A 14,554-nucleotide genomic window follows, 5' to 3' on the forward strand; every position below is an offset into this window, starting at 1 on the left:
GTTGTATCTTATTTAAATACAATGGTCCCCAATTCCTGCATATTTGTCTCTCACTTTCTCATCCCTTCCTTTTATTTACTATTTCTTCTTCACAGAAAGCCCTCACCCAGGGCTGGGATCATAATTGTGGAGCCCTTGTTGAATATGTCAGGGTCTTGTTGGAAAGTAGGAAAAGGTACCTTCTGTTAAAGATATTAAAATACAAAACTTTTTATCTTTTCTTTTTATCTCCTCTGCTAGTGCACATGCTCCATTGTCCCACTGGAATTTACCTATAAAACATAGCTCATGATAAAAAAATGAGTATGTCAGGATAGAGGGCTGGGGATATAACTCAGTGGTAGAGTACCTGTCTAGCACGTGTGAGGCTCTGGGTTCAATCCCCAGTACTTGGGGGTAGGAGGGTGGGACACACACACATGAATTTAAGGATGGTGAGAGCAGAACAGTAAACACAGGACAGGCCCATGTGACAACCACAGGGGTCACATGAACACAAAGTCATCCTTCCTGGCCTGTATAATCTTGCTCACCCTTCAAAAACAAGTGAAAGGCTGCTTCTGCTGGATAGATGAGGAGGTGTCCACACTCTGAGCCTCTGTTCTACCTCACACTAACGGCTGGCAAAGTGCTTCTTCCCTCATAGCACTTTGTTGACTTTTCTGAGAACACTTTCTATGTCCCATTAGTTAATAAGTTTCCTAAAAGCAAGAACTACATCTTCATTCATCCTGGAATTTACCATGAACTACATATAATTATTGCTTAATAAATGTTTTCCAAAAATGTATAAAGAGAACAAAGCAAAAACCACTGTTATTTTGAAACCACATGCAACATTCCCTGAGCTAAGTTCCTTGTTTTTCAGAGCAGGAATCACTGCTAATGCAAAAGTCCAACTTCTCCAGTTGGCTAGCAGTGCCTTCTTGTTTTTCTTTTCAGTTTCCAAATTCAGTTAATTTATCTTAATATTGTTCTTTTAAAAGGACATTCCTTTTAGGAATTATAATTAAATTTTGGCAATGGGCATATTTTGTAGTTTTTAAGCATGTATGAATTCACTCAAATATTTAGATATGAGTCGGTGTTTTCAATTTGTTTTTTTTTTCTTTTTGGTCACTAACCTATTCTGATGAAAAAATAAATCTTCTGGAAATATTTTCTACATATTTTAGTTAATTATCTCATGGTAATTTCTTTCTTAATGATCTTTGGAAAATTTTATGCATTTAGAAGGTTATCAGAGATCTTCATGGAAAACTGTTTTGAAAAAGAGATTGAACCACTCAATAAGAAACTTAAGCTTCCTACACTGGAGAAATACCACATTACCCTAAGAACTGTAATCCTGTCCACATCCCCCTCACACAGACACACGTATCCATCTTTTCATAAATTTTGAGTTGAAAACTGAGAAAGCTCATTTATGCTTGGGGAATATGCTGCTCTTTTTTAAAAAATACACAATAAAGTGGAATAAATTTAAACAGCAAAACATTAATTAAAAAAATGCACCACAGACACTGCATCACTAAGAAAGCCAGTAACTTTACTGAATTGTCTGCAAAATACAAATTATACCTTATTTCCAGCAGGAGAAACTTTTGAAAATTTCCCACTTTAATTCACTACAGACAGCTGAATTAAGTCCCTTGAGATACACAGATGTGGTTTAACTTAGTTATAACATCTTGTCATCTAGTGGCGACAAAGTCCAGCTTATGCCGCTGTGAGCCTCTATTTGAATATTTGTTGCAAATGCTTGTATGCCCTCATTTACAAGCTATTTTTAATTACTGTCATTTAATGGAAACAAGTCCCCAGAAAAAGAAAAAGAAGAAAAATGATACAGCAAACCATCTGAAGCAATCCAAGTCCTATGCCTACAGTGACCCAGGTCTATTTGCTCTAAGAGTACACCGATGCTGCTTGCAAACCACAACAGAATCCATTACTTAGCTGACCTCTCTGAATAAAACTGAGGTATGAATCAATCTGAGGTATGAACAGGGAAGGCGAAATGCAATACCTGATTATGAAAATAACCAAAATGGACAAATTTAATGTAGAAGATATGTGGCTTGGATTGCTCCACATCTTTGGTTAAAACATATTAAGAAAAGCCTGTAATTACATCTGTAGTCTGAAGCATTCTAACAGACACCAGAATTCCAGCAATCTTCAAAAGATCTGTAGTGGCAGGAAATTAACGCCATACAAGGGACGACATCACAGCAGATGGCACAAACGAGAACAGATGAAGTATGCCATGCTTAGGCAACAGCCTTTATTGAGGGTTCAAGTGGCTTCTTCTTTAATTTTTTTTTTTAAAGAAAGAAATACAAAGCATTTACTCTCCGAAAAAACAAACCAAAAGGGATAAAGGGGCAAAAATGCTATCTCTAAATTAAAAGATAGGTATGTAAGAAAATAAATATGTAGAAGTGTGAGAGGGCAGACATTCTTTTTAAAAGTGTATTGGGATTTTTAAAAAATGCTCATTTTAGTTAACCTTTAAATGATCTAAGGATGACAGGTATTTTCATATTCATCATTACAAAATGTTAAATTCCATCTCTGGGAAAAATAAGCCATGTTACTAAAAAGCAGTTTTTAAAAAGATTGAAATGAACAGCCTCCACACACCAATGCATACAATATACAGGTTGTGCAGCTTGTGAATACTGCATCGCTGTTTCCAATTTTTAAGCTCAATATTACCAAAAAAAAATCTTTTTAAGATAGGATAGGTATAACAATACTTGAAGCTGTGTAAAATGCCACTTATGGTCTTTTGCTTGCACTTGCAATGAAGAATGTTGTCTAAAATGTTGCTCTAGGACAGGTAATGTAAAGTAATACTTTCTCAGGGCACTGCCCTAACTCCTGGATACAAAGGATTTACTGTGATAAAAACCATACTAACTTTGCAAATACAATAAATGGTAAATTACAGAAAAGGCATAAGGGTAAATATAGACAGTGATTGTTTACAGATAGTGACGCTCACAATCAAAAATTGTGCTTCTTTTCATTAAATCATCTTTTAAAAATTTTCAGATTATCCCTTCGCTATCTTGCTACCACTTTATATGAATTCAATAGTGGGAACAAGAGATGACTGGCATCCATTTTTGAGTGATTCTGTTCTTTTCATGTTCTTATAAAACTATTGTCAGAACTGCTATAAATAGCCAAGGCTTCTGCTAGTACTTTAGCTTACTTTATCTTCAGCGTTAGAAATTCACGTTTTCTTTGTTGCTGAGGCAAATTGCAGGTAAAAAATTAATATGGCTATTTCTTCATATTTTCATATAATGACCCCTCCCCACCCACTTGTAAGATTCTACTGATATTGATAGATGAAGTGTTTTGAAATGACAAAGAACATTTGTGATATGTTTGCATATTTAGTACACATCAAGTTATATGGGTAAGTTATAAGGATGGGATCAAGTTATGGTGAGGAAAATGATTTTCTTACTCTTTCCCCTGTATGTTTGTGTATGTCCGTGTGCATACACGAGTATGTATATTTTCAGGGTTGATTTTGTTTTTTTCCTATGTTCCATGGATACCTTTAGTAGTGGGATATTATGAAATGATTGATTTTTTTTTTTGTTTTTAGTATACAAAACATTAGTACAAGGCAGGCTAGCATCCTATTTGGATACAACCAAAGGTGCATTGTGGTCTAATTATGGACTGCAGATCAAGTTAAGAAAAATATAGCCTCGTTACTAAGGTCTCTTGGCTTCTGCCACCCAGCGGCAGCCTTTTACAATCAGAAACACATAACAACTATGCAAGTAAGAGAAAAAAAATAGGTAAGAAATGTCCTACACATGATATAGCAGTGCTGATATTACTGTCTATATCTTCTTTGCTGTGTATGTCAATGTAAATGATTGGAGATGAATCGACAGATCTTCACATTCCAAGAGAAGGTAATAATTCCTGGACTGAAATATCTTTTAAACAATATATATTGACTTTTTTATGGCACTCACTTTTTGAAGGGTCTGAAATTAATCCCTTATAGACGAATATTAGACAAGAGTTATATTTTCTTGAAAATTAAAAAAAAGGGACATAGGATCTTTAATGGGATTTCTTGAAATGGCTATTAAATCTCTTTATTGAAGAAAAAATAGATGACATACATGCTTTATGCAGAAGTGACATTTGGGGGTCCTGACACACCGGGATTGTTCAACAGTCCTATATTGCTGACAAGATTGTTAAGGGTCAGTTAAAATAATTAAAAATGGGTGACAAAGCAACTATCCCTTTACCTGCTTCCCTCTTGTCTAGCACCCAGGCTTTCACATTTTTCTTCTGTGGGAATTTATAACTCATTCACCAAGTAAACTCCATTTCACTTGTTTCTGGGGCTGTATTTGCAGGACATGTGCCCCAACACAGCTTCTCTATTCTGGGCATATTTCTAAGACACACATCAAATTCTAGGCTGAAAACCAACCATATACTTTAGGATATGGGCAAGTTAGGATATGCACTTACTGAATTCCAAGATGCATGGTGAAATGGTGAGATCAGAAAGGGGCCCTGCATTTGATAAAAATGCAAAAAAAACAAAAACAGCATGAAAGAAACTAATTAGTATATACAATGGATGTCAGTTGACCCAATAGATTGTTAATGTATTAAAAACAATTTAGAGTGTTGCAATGTGATATGTTCTAACCCCACAGGTTATCCTTTTGACAGCTGACCTTGAACTTATAAAATGTATGCAGAGTAAAAGAAATCAGAAAGAAAATAGTTACTCAAATGTGCAACTGCACAAATATACCCCCCTCCCGCTATTAAGATAACAAAACTTCTGCTATTACCATAATATTATATATATTAGAAAGCTATACACAAGCATGTTAATTTCACAGATTTTTTAAAAGATTCTTAATATTTTATATAATTAGAAATACACATTTCAAAAACAAAACTTCTACAAAGAGAAAACAGTTATCTTGGTTAGCAAAGCATGGAGTTCCTCATGGCTTAGGGTAGTGCTTTCTATACAAAAAGTCCTTTTTGGTTTTTTACAGGACTGTTTAAAATATCAGCGAAGCTATCAAGGGGAAAAAAACACATTTTGGCTTAAGTAAACTACAAAAAGCCACAAATGCTTTGCAAACTCTGTCTTACCTTTTATATGAAAATAAGCAAAATGTAATGTACATATTTTTATATTTTTATTTAATAAGAGATGCAGACCCAGATTTATTTATTTATTTAATTAAATATGTTAGCTCTCAAACTCCACTTTTTTTAAAAAATAGGTATGGTCCTCTTTTAATGGTCTTTGATCCTTTTTAATGAGTGCCATACGCCAATGATACACCTGCAGGTTTGTGAGCGTGCTCGGGATGTTAGGTGACCAGATGTGTTCCTAATATTTGCCAGTGGCCACCCATTGCTGGGTCCGTCCAAACTTCTATACATTTTTCTATATGTTGCATAACAGCTGCTCTCTTTTTCAGTAAAGATCTGCCACTTTTGGCAAATGTTTCCTTGTCTATTTACATGTAAATAACGTTGAACCTGCAACATGACACTATCTATTGTAACATACATTTTGCAAAGGAGCACAACAGTGAAAAGAAATTAGCCTTAAAATCTATTTTGTACAAGTGTTCTGTTGTACAACTCAAGTGCTAAGCTTATCTCAGCATTTCTGTTTATCTTTATACTGTATCACTGAGGCAATTTAAAAGTACTTTTACAAAACAGAGTACCTGACTTTTTTTTTCCACACACGGCACATATAATGCATATCGACCCCCCTTCCCCATTAAGGTATAGCACACACACACACACTGCAAGAAAAAAAAACTATTAAGTAATAATGTGATCATGTTGCCCATCCTTCAGAGAGTCGCATGCGCTTGACTGAGGGACTTTCCCTTTCATCCGGGGAAGGTCTGGTGAGTCCAATGGGGGAGTGGAATTCATTCCGGTGATCCTCTCAGTCGCTCCAGTCGTAGGAACTGCTACAGCTGCTCAAGCTGTCAACAGGAGATCTCCCCGCCTCGTGGCGCGTGTGTTGTGGGTATCTTGAAGGGGTGGTGGTACGGTCTCTAGGAGGAGAAACAGGTTCTGACTTGATGTTGAGGCTTTGAGTAGAAGGCAGGGAGAGATTTGAACTCTGAGATAAATGAGTGCTAGTGCAAACTCTGTAGGAGGAAAGGAAACCCAGTTACAGATGGAGGAGGCCTGGAGGCCCCAGGAACTCACAATTACATAACACATCAGCTTAAAGTCTCCCTTAGACACCAGAGCATGCCCAGAGTGAGGAGTGCGGTGAAGCACTTAGGGCATCACTGCCTGACAGTGACACAGGATGTCTTTGTCGATTCACAGTACTAGCTGGGCCAGGCTTCATGAGTCACTTCTCTAGTTTCTGACAGTCTCCCTAAACTTAGAGGTTACTGTTTCAGAAGGGCTTAAGAACATGATGGAAAAAACATTCTGTGTCCATGGGATTTCTCCCTCCACTAATTCCAAATTTTAATTTTCTAAGGCTTTAGAGACCCTGTTTATCTTTGCATGAGACATTCTTGATTTACTAAAGTCTGTGTTTGAAAATTATTGTGAAAACCTTGTGATCAATAAAAACATTTCCTTCCAACAAATGAGCACTTATTAAATGGAGTACACAATCTTCAGCCAAAGTCAAGAGAGTTCAAATTTCAGGTGATAGAACCCATTAAATGCTACACAATACCCATAACTCAGGACAAGCCTCAAAGTAGGGAAAGAGGAAGGAGGAAGGAGACTAAAAATTATCGGCAGAAATTTCAAATATTGGCTTAAAAATGAACTTTCTACTGCACTAAAATTGATAAATAATTAGACGTTCTTCATCCTTTCAGTTACATGGGATGATAATACCATTTTCCACAATGCCCTCAACTTGACTACTGACAGTCACTCTCTGATGGCATACTTAGGTTACTGTTCCTTTTATTTATGATTGGCCTTAATTGATGAATCTGGTGTTGCTTAAGGAGAGATTGTTGCAAAGAAGGATATAATGTGATTTTACTGTGTTTATGATACTTAATCCTCATTTATTCCCAGAGAGTATAATTTTCCCTTCTTCCAAAATACGAGAGAATTTAAATACTTAGGATTCTAGAGAGAAAAGCATTAAGCCCTTCAGTGTAGATTAGCAATCACAATGAGTTTGATCAGGATAAACTGTGGTTACATTGCCAGCATCAATTCTGAGATGCGTTTATTGTTCTTACATTCTGATTGCACTGACTTCCATGGCCAGAGTCAGCATTACTTGACCATATTGTCAAAGAGTACAGTAATCTCTTTTACTGAGGAAGAGTCACAGTACAGAATTATCTATACAGACACACCCATTTTAAACAAAGGAAAGCAAGCCTACCTAGTAATGTATGTAATTATGCTGCTTTCCAGTGGAGAGAATTGGATGGCATTAACAGTGTCATTACAAGCACTGAGAGAATGGGTATATGTTTCAGAGAAAACAGTGGAGTGACTTGGGGTTCGATTTTGGGAGATGCCATATAGGCTCAAGATACATAAAGAAATAAAATTAGTCAGAAATGAGTTTATCTTTGAGTGATGTTTTATACGAAAGCACCACCTACTGGCAAATAATTACTTTCCTTCTCTTATTAATAGATGAGCTAATGTAGAGAATAATATGGAGAATTATTTGCTTCTTTAATAAGCCTTTCTTTCTCTGATTTTCTGATCTTGTCAAATCAAAGCAATCTTAGCCCTCATATCAAGATTCTACTTTATTTGTACTTAGAGCTATTTATTTCTAGTTTATTATTTTATAGTCTATATTAGTTTACTAATTTTCTCTGAATTTTAATTAAATAATCTGAATTAAGAAGATATTAAGATGGGGGAGGAAATGAACAGTTGTATTTCAAAAAGATTTATAATGGTGGACTATTTTTTCTTGGTTTAAAGTTACTTAATGATTCATTTTGATGTTAGAGAAAAATCATCCATTGATTTTTGGAAGAAACAATTTTCCTGGTTCTGGGTAAGAAAGACTATTTTGCTAAAATTTAATTGAGTGATTCTACTATGGATCATATAACTGTTTAATAATGAAAGTCAATTAAGATCCTGAAAATAATGCTGCATATCAAAATACTCTTGTTTGCCCTTTGACATTTATATTGTGTCTTCCCAGGCAAGGTTAAAAATTTAAAATTTTGGTGAGTTGGACCAGTGTTAAAAAGTTAATTTAGATAATATAGTAAAAAATTTATATATAACATAATAATAATGACAGTTTTTGGAAGCTGCATTCTCTACTTATTCGATTTGTCTCCTAAAGCCAACTGGTGTGTATAGTTGAGCTGCATCTCTCTTCCATAAAAGATGGAACAGTTATTGATGATCTTTTCCCATAAACAGAACAACTTGTTTATCTTTTGGTGGCATTTCACTTGACACTGAAAGTATACACAAGCTGAGTAGTTTTAGGGACTAACTCTACAGTCATGAAAGGTAATGGCTATCTCAGACTAAGTTTCATTATACTGTATTAAAGAGACAAAACAGAATGCCTAGTCTCTGTTATTAAAGAAGTATTTTCTTGAAAAGAAAAGGCAACATTAAAATCACTTAATTGTCTATGTGATACATTCAGATGTAAATGTGTAGGCCTACTTGTTCTTGAGAACAAAATATAAACACGGATAATTGTTAAATATTTCATATGTGTGGCTGGGGGCTGAAGAGGTTGGTGAGGAGAGAGAGATCAGACACTTAAGTTGCCTGTGTACCTTCACAGTTGCCTGTGAACGTTTCCACCTAGTATGGATGCCTTTGAATTGGAGAACACCTACCCTTCCCCTAAATTGTTCAGAAATCAAATGAGTGATAGTTTTATTTAAATTTTATACTCTTACCCCCTAGAATTTAGATAATCATAGTATAATTAACCTAACCTTTGAAGAGTTGTCTCTACTCAAAGTTATCGCCCTCAGTATGTACTGAACACCAACATCAATGAAGTCAATGTGTGGAAACGGTTCCAGGAAACAGGTTGCCCTCCCCCACATACTTTTAAGCATTTTTTCCTCACAATATCTTTGTTCTATTTATTTATTTTTATGTGGTGCTGAGGGTCAAACCTAGGGCCTCACATGTGCTAGGCAAGCGCTTTACCATTGAGCTACAGCCCCAGCCCCTAGGCTGCCTGTTTTTTGAGGTGGTAGTTGAGAACAAAAAACTTGAGGGTCATTTTCTCAAATATGGCAAGCATCTCTGACAGATATGTCTTATCCTATGTAAAATAAAATTTTGATGCTTATGTAACTTTGTAATAGAAAATCAGATACTAGATAGTTTTTACAAATATATCTTTGAAGTCACAAGCTCAAGACCAAAGAGCTCTTTTCCACTGATAAACTATAAAGAGCTCTACTATACTTTGGGAGTTTTGAGAAAGAATTATTGTACTCATCTTGGGTTGCTAGGAATATCTACTTTGGTAGAGGTAAAAATCTTTTTCATTCTTTTCTTGGAACACCCTATTTACCCAAAAGAATGAGGCCCAAACACAAGTTTAAGAGACTACTTGGACTAAAAACACATCAACTCCTCATTGATTTATACTGTAAAGAATTAAGGCAGATCATGTAATTTATTTACAAAAATATTGCAACTTGCAGTTTTCTAAAAACTAGTGTAGTCTGGCATGGTGGTGCATACTTGTAAACCCTGTAACTCTGGAGGCTGTGGTAGGAGAATTGCAAGTTCAAGGTCAGCCTCAGCAATTTAGGCCCTATAAGCAACTTAGCAAGACCCTGTCTCAAAATTAAAAAAAAAAAAATTTAAAAAGGGCGGTGGAATTAGCTTAGTAGTAGAGTACACCTGGGTTAAATCCCCAGCACCAAAAATAAAAATAAATAAAAAATAGCTTAACACTTAATTGTGTGAGTAAGGGATAGTCCTTGAAGGAACTCACTTTCAAAAAGCTACTATGCAGGTTTGTGTATGAGAGAGAAGTGTGAGAAAGTGTGTCTGCATGAGAGAGAAGGGCCAGCAAGGGAAGGAATGTAAGGGTCATTCTACTGATGTGAGGTATAAGGGAAATGAAATTAAAACTCCTAGACTAAAATCAGGGTCAAATTATGCACAATGCAGATCAGTGTTGAAAGAAAACTTGAACTGAATAAATTCTTCTACTAGAATCAACAATGAATTAGATTCTCCTCATGTAATAGAAGAGAGCTTTAAAATTGTAGTATAGTTAAAATATGTGAATAAATATCTGTTCGTAAGTTAAAAGGCATAATATCAGATGTTATTAAAAAACAAGAGAAAGGCACATCAGACAATATTAAATGGTTTTTGACATTGGCCATTTCTAGGGAAATCTAGCACCATAATGGATAAGTTTTGTGAAAATGAGAAATAAACATTTCCCCTTAGAATTGACAATAAGCTTGCACACTGGACTCAATGCTAAGCCATGGAAGTACAATACCACTTGTATAGTTTAATTAATTTATTTTTTGGTACTGGGGTTGAACCCAGGAGTGTACTACCACTGAGCTATATCTCCAACCCTTTTAATTTTTTTTAAAAAAATTTGATATAGGGTCTTGCTATGTTTCCCAGGCTGTCCTCAGACTTGTAATCCTCATTTCTCAGCCTCCTGTGTAGTTAAGATTACAGATATGTACAGCTGGGCCTGATACCCATACACATTGTAAAACTGCCTGGATGGTATTATGTACTTAGTGATAATTACCTGAAAAAGTTACTGCAATTATTGTCTATTCAGATAGTATTTGAGAGAAAATTTAGATGTCTTACAAAGAGAAACTCTGTTGCTGATCATATTTAATACAGCTTCATCTTTAATGATATTTCTAGATAGTAGAGTAGCACTTTATTATTTACATGGAAGGCTAGATTTTCAATGACAGTGATTAGTGAGATGGATATAAGCATATGGTGACTGGGTGAAGACTCCATCATTGGATCACTATCTGTGTAACATCAGCACTACATGAAAGCTAATTGCGGGGGGGTGAGCAAGGTAAGAGAAGTGAAGTTGTATAATATAAATTAGTGACTTTTATTCTAATCAATGGTTTATTCTCACTTCCATAACTAGTTAACTATAGGTAACTATAACCAAATGGCTCAGAAGAAAATCAAAAGTGAGCTAGGCATGTAGAAAGTTTCTACAATATAAAAATTCAACTTTAATTATTTTATATCCTTCCTCCTACCATTTCCTTTTGAAGATTCACTGCCATTTTAGAGTTAGATTTTAAGTCTGTTGCTCAGTTGATATTTTAGTTTTGAAATCTTTTGTTTTATAATAAGTACCGTGAATTGTGACTTTAGGGATTTTTTAAGGTTTGAATGCTTCCATAGGTAAATGACAAGTCATTTCTATGATAAAGACATATCTCAATATTACCACAAGGGGGCAGAAAGACACATCTTTGACCAGAAAAGACCAGAAATTTTTTTATACCCTCATTTCTAATTAGTATTGTATGTTTTTAGTATCTATACATACATTTTAAATAAAATATCTATAAATACACACGTGTTCTATGAGTATAAATATATGAAACCTATATGTTAACTAATAGTTGATCCTATGAATGTTAGGTTCACATTAGCATAAACTATGTGGTTTATGTTCAATGAGAAAGAATCGCAAATGTCTCAAAAACTCAAAGAACTCAACTACATATCCCTTCAAACTTCCCTCAATAACTGTATGAAAACTCAACTAAATAAAAATTCCATCACTGATATAAGTGGAAACAGATATAGCCTAAAACAATAAGGACATGACTTATCTCATTACAGAGCTCCCCGTCTTCTTAAAGCATAAGGGATATAATATTTACTCTCCTTGAGAGTTATTAGTCTGAAAATTACTTTTATATTTCTACAAAGTAGAATTTTACACTCTCTAATGGGACATGAAAACATACATTTAAAGATCGCATTTGTCATTTAAACACAGATTCTAGAGTTATATTATGAAAGAAATGATATTGCTTACCCCAACTGACTGAGGGCGGATGGTGGCATGTTATGTAGGTGTTGCTGTTGCCAGCCAGTTACTGAACCAAGATGAAGAGCACTGGCAGTGTTAAACCCAGACAGAGATGACAGATCTGCACTACTCAGAGAATACTCTAGATAGAGAGAGAGAGAGAGAGAGAGAGAGAGAGAGAGAGAGAGAGAGAGAGAGAATGGGAAACAACTTAAAAACAATGTGCACTCTAAAGATTCCTAGCAATGTCTGTCACATGTTGTTAAGAGCAACTGTTAACACCTTCATGTTTTTAAATCAGACATTTTTGTTTTCAAAGAGCTATTGAGTACAGAATACTCATTTTGAAATCTACATATTGAAGGATATACTGAATTCAAATGGCTTGCCTATTCATTCTCTAATAAATTCCCATTAATAGCTAGTAGATTAGGACGTGATTGTCATGCTTGTTTTCTAATCTTTTTATAGATCTCCAGATGGCTGAAACATGAATTGAAACATCCTGTTTTACTTGGGAATAAACAATCTCTGCTTAAGTTTAAACTAAAATGTTATGATTTTGCATGTATCTGGATCAGTATTATGCTATTCCATAAATTCAGATACATCAGTTGGCCACCAATATTAGAACATCTCTGATATTGAACAGAATATCTATTCATGCTACTGCATAGTACATAAAGTAGTGGCCTACCACCAAATCCCTTTAAAATACTTGGGTTGTATGATTCTTATGTATGTAACCCACAGTCCCCTAACACAGCCAAGACTACCATTTTTTTAATAAAGTCATTTAATTTACACCCACTTGTGTAGTTCACATAAGGTTTCTGACTGCCTTATTTTCTAATAAAAGTACTATATTATTTCTTCTGTAACCCAAATTTCTCTTTATAGGCAGTTACAGATTATGCTAGTGTTATGCTTGATATATGATATATGATATATGATATATGATATATGATATACAGGGGAAAGAACTGAACATACAGAAACTTAGATTTTCTGGAATTCTATCTATTGCATTGGGAGATATGCAATACACTGCAGGCCTGACATCAGTAAATTATATTCTGTTTTGATTTTGTATATCACTTTCATTTTCTGGAATGTAAATTTTAGAATTACCTTTGGTTGGTTAGATAGTCTATTCATTTTATGCTTCTTTGCAGTCTCATCTGAAAAACAGTCAAGAAAACAAATGATCACAGTTTATATATATGTATATACACATACAAATATATATACATATATATATAATCATATCTAGATATGGCTTCATTTAAAGTATTGCAATTACCCTGAATCCTTAAAATGCCAAGAGAGTCCATAAAATCCCAGTACAGTGTAACCAGGGCCTCAGCATCCACAGGGTTAAATATGCTAATTTGCATTCAAATGGAGACATGCATGATAATGGGAATGCAAAATATGCAGAATCTGGAGGGGTTTAGGAAATTATTTTTTTCTTTCTCCTTTTATTTTTTAACTTGGAAGAGAGACTTAAGAAACATGAAGGATTTGAACCTTGCAATCTGCCATACAAAAAAGGAGAGAGAGTCCTTCTATGTAAAGATTTTAATACTAGACTACAATCTTATTTTCTAAATGTTTGAGGGATTGAATTCCAGGCCTTTCAAACAATAGGAATCCCTGGATAAATGTCTAATCCATTAGAAAGATGCAAATAGTTTACTGTAAAGCCACAGAACAGTGAGATGTGCATTCATATCTACGGTTCCTGATTGGCTCTTTCCTTCAGTAAATCAATGAATAATGTAAAACCTGATTGCTGTAAAGTGGTGGATTTTTAAAATTCCCTTCTCCCATCCCCCCAAGATCCAATATTCAGGAAGTCTTACACGCTTGAATATAGGTTGCTTTTATTATTTTTTAAATGCTTATTGTAGTCTGGATTGGTGGGGTGGGGCTATTGGTTTTGCAAAATGAAAGTACTGCACTAGTTCAGTGATGTTGACTCTAGTAGCTCATTCCTGAAACAGAACCCTAATTACTGGTGCCAAGGTGGAGAAGGAGGGTGGCAGGTAAATGTGGCACCAGGAGTGGGAGGAAACTGAATCCGACCCCGTAGTTCTGGGCCCAAGGCAGCCAGAGCTCCAAAGAGGCCCCCCAGGCCGTGACTTGACAGGGCCTCCGGTCTAACTTCTGATCAATTCCACCGCTGCCCTGACCCCTGGAGACAGTCCCCCATTCAAACACTGCGGGTACATTTGCAAGAGAAAACGCCGCAGACTCTAAAGCAAACACATTGCTCAGGTTCCCAGAGCCCTGGGTTTCCGCAGATAATTCCAGGCCACGGGAAGGAGGTCTTGCCTTCCCCAGCTGGATCTGGGCCCTGGACAAACCGCTAAGACCTTGCTTCGCTAGGATGCCAGAAGCGTCAGAAGGAACCGCTCCAAGTCCCAATAACTAACCAGGAAGGTTGCATCTTGATGAAGCTGAACTTGGGATAACCCTGTAAAGCGGCCT

The 14,554-nt window shown here is 35.5% G+C and overlaps 1 long non-coding RNA gene across 1 annotated transcript; it reads right to left on the reverse strand.

Moving 5' to 3' along the window:
- Positions 1-1,528: 1,528 nt before the first annotated feature.
- On the reverse strand, positions 1,529-12,198 carry LOC308640689. Its single transcript, XR_014020332.1, has 2 exons — positions 12,068-12,198; positions 1,529-6,101 (listed from the first exon to the last, which is right to left on the reverse strand). It is a non-coding gene; the product is annotated as an uncharacterized lncRNA (long non-coding RNA).
- Positions 12,199-14,554: the final 2,356 nt, after the last annotated feature.

Source organism: Spermophilus citellus (genome assembly GCF_964194105.1).
Source record: "Spermophilus citellus genome assembly, contig: SCAFFOLD_102, whole genome shotgun sequence".
In the NCBI taxonomy this organism is placed as follows: domain Eukaryota; kingdom Metazoa; phylum Chordata; class Mammalia; order Rodentia; family Sciuridae; genus Spermophilus; species Spermophilus citellus.